Source organism: Montipora foliosa, chromosome 8 (genome assembly GCF_036669935.1).
Source record: "Montipora foliosa isolate CH-2021 chromosome 8, ASM3666993v2, whole genome shotgun sequence".
NCBI classification, from domain to species: Eukaryota; Metazoa; Cnidaria; class Anthozoa; order Scleractinia; family Acroporidae; genus Montipora; species Montipora foliosa.
Genome location: NC_090876.1, coordinates 1,099,021 through 1,101,520, shown reverse-complemented (window position 1 = coordinate 1,101,520; position 2,500 = coordinate 1,099,021).

Below are 2,500 nucleotides of genomic sequence, written 5' to 3'. Positions count from 1 at the left end.
AATTGGCTAACTCAAAGTTTGGGAATAAAATGTTTTGTTCCAGGTATTTCCATATCATTTAAATATGAATGCTACATTATCATGCAAATACAATACACAAAGAATCTTTGTCCCGGGAGATTTGAATTGAGTACAACACTGAGTTAGCCGATTAGATCTATTATTGTGGTCGTCTTTGCTAAAATCCTTTTAGTCTTTTGAGCTTTATATTGCTATCAAATGGGTTATATTTGTGCAGTGAAGAATTGCGGACACAATAGTGCCAGAGACAAAGGAAAATTCAAATTTCTCAGGTTTCCAGCTATAATAAAAAACAAGGGAGTAGAAACGCGTAAATTAGGGAGCTTACGAAACGAGGACTTCATTTTAAAATACGAGTTCTCGTTATTCATATCACTACGAAACTATTTCATGTCGTTTTGCAGTAAAAATGTGTAGTAACTGTCGAGGAATTAAACTGGTATGAGTGGGTTGGAAGCGTAGAGAGAGAACTGAAAATTCATCGTCTTGTGCGTACGTCCTCCACAGAACCTTGAATTTGGTCATTTCACGTCGTCATTTAGGAGATGACGGCAAAGAATTGTACCAAAATGTAAAACGCACGTGCAAGGCGTGCAGAGCCATTGTTTTTGCTCACTAAACCTATTGTTTTGTAGCGTCGTCGTTGCCATCGGCGTCGTGGTTTCGTAAGCTCCCTATTGAGTGAGGCTCGGCGACGACGATGGTTCGCGAATATTTACAGAAAGAAGTTTGACGACAAGAGAGCTGAAAACAGTCGTGTTTGTAGCAATCACTTCATTTCAGGTTAGTATAAATCGTTTTGTAAAACTGTGGCAAAACAATGTAGTACGGAGGATAAATGAATTGTTTTTTTTTTTTTCACAGGAAGGCATGCGGATATTCTGGACACAACAAACCCCGACTGGGAACCTTGTATAAACCTTGGTCATGAAAACATCACAAATGTTTCGCTGGCTGCTGCTCGAAATGATCGTTGTCAAAAGAGGAATGGGACATTCCATTTTTTATCCGCACCCCCCCCCCCCCCCCTTCCCCCTACGGAAGGCATTTTTTTTCGAAATGTCAAGAAGGACCCTGTCGGAATCTGGAATTTCTTACCCAGTAGAGGGGGTCAAAATCGAAGCCTTTTGTTCTATTAAAAAAGGGCCCTGTCGGAATCTCGGAATTAAGCTTCAGAGTAAGAGGCACCTGTATTAATCTAACTTCAGAGGAAAAGGAACCTGTCGGAATCATGCCTTCCAGCCTTCCATAGGGGAAAATGGAAGGTCATTATGACCTTCGGTCAAAACAAGAAAACATCTCGCCCCCTCCTCCCCATCAAGGAAGGGATTTTTTCTAGAAATAACGGTCAGAATCACTGTTTAACTCTTAGTCTTTATTCTATTCAAAAGCAGGGGGTGGGTCGGAATCCTTATTCATCAATCTGGGGGCCTGTCGGAATCTCCCTTTCATTCTTGTGGGAGGAGTTCTGGGAGTAATTCTTGTTTTTTGTTTTGTGTGGCCTAAAGAGTGTAATACTATGTGAGGGGTAAAACTTTCACCCACAAATACAGAGAGTACAATCAAAAACAACATTCTTGCTTGTTATTGTTGTTATTATTATTATTATTATTATTATTATTATTATTATTATTATTATTATTATTATTATTAAGTTATTATTATTATTATTATTATTATTATTATTATTATTATTAAGTGGCGGGAGACTGAAAAGAAAACTTTAAAGCTTAATGAGTGATTCTGCCTACCCAATGAAATTAAGTTGCCTAGATATTATATTGGTTACAATGTTACTTACATCATTTACATGGCAGAAAGTCATTGATAAAACTGCAGCCAAGACCGAGTGTGCAAAGGGAGTAGTCTCCGATAGCCTAGAGAATAGTGGAATTTGCGATCGGGCTAGCGGATTCTGTCCTTTACTAGCCCGATGGGAGAGTGAAGTTTTTTTGTACATTTAATTAAAGGCCCACCTTTAACCGACAGGCATTGCGTGTCTCGGAACAATTTTCATATCTGAAAATTCCAAACGAATCCGAGATTCATCCAATTAGATCGCTGCGATAAGAAATACAAATTTCCATAACAAAAACAAACGGTCGAAAAGTCTGTCGGTTGAAAGTGGGCCTTTAAAATACATAATTTACAAATTAGTTCTGCTTGTGAACATTTATTTATGGCTAGTTTGACTCACTTTCGGGGTAGCACTTGCTAGACACTTTCTTTGCACCCTGAAGACCATTAATATTGGCTTGCTTTCTTACATTAAGGGCTATCAATGGGAATTCCAAGAAGGAAAACACTATGTTATCAATATCTGGTTTTAAAGAAACACTAAAAGCATATTTGTCCACCAATATTTTATAATAAAACCGATTTACTGATCTTTCTTCCTGTGAGAAGGCAGGACATTACCAAAATCTTTTTAGAATCAAGCCCGAGATTACATGTATACACTTACGTCTGTTCCTTGATA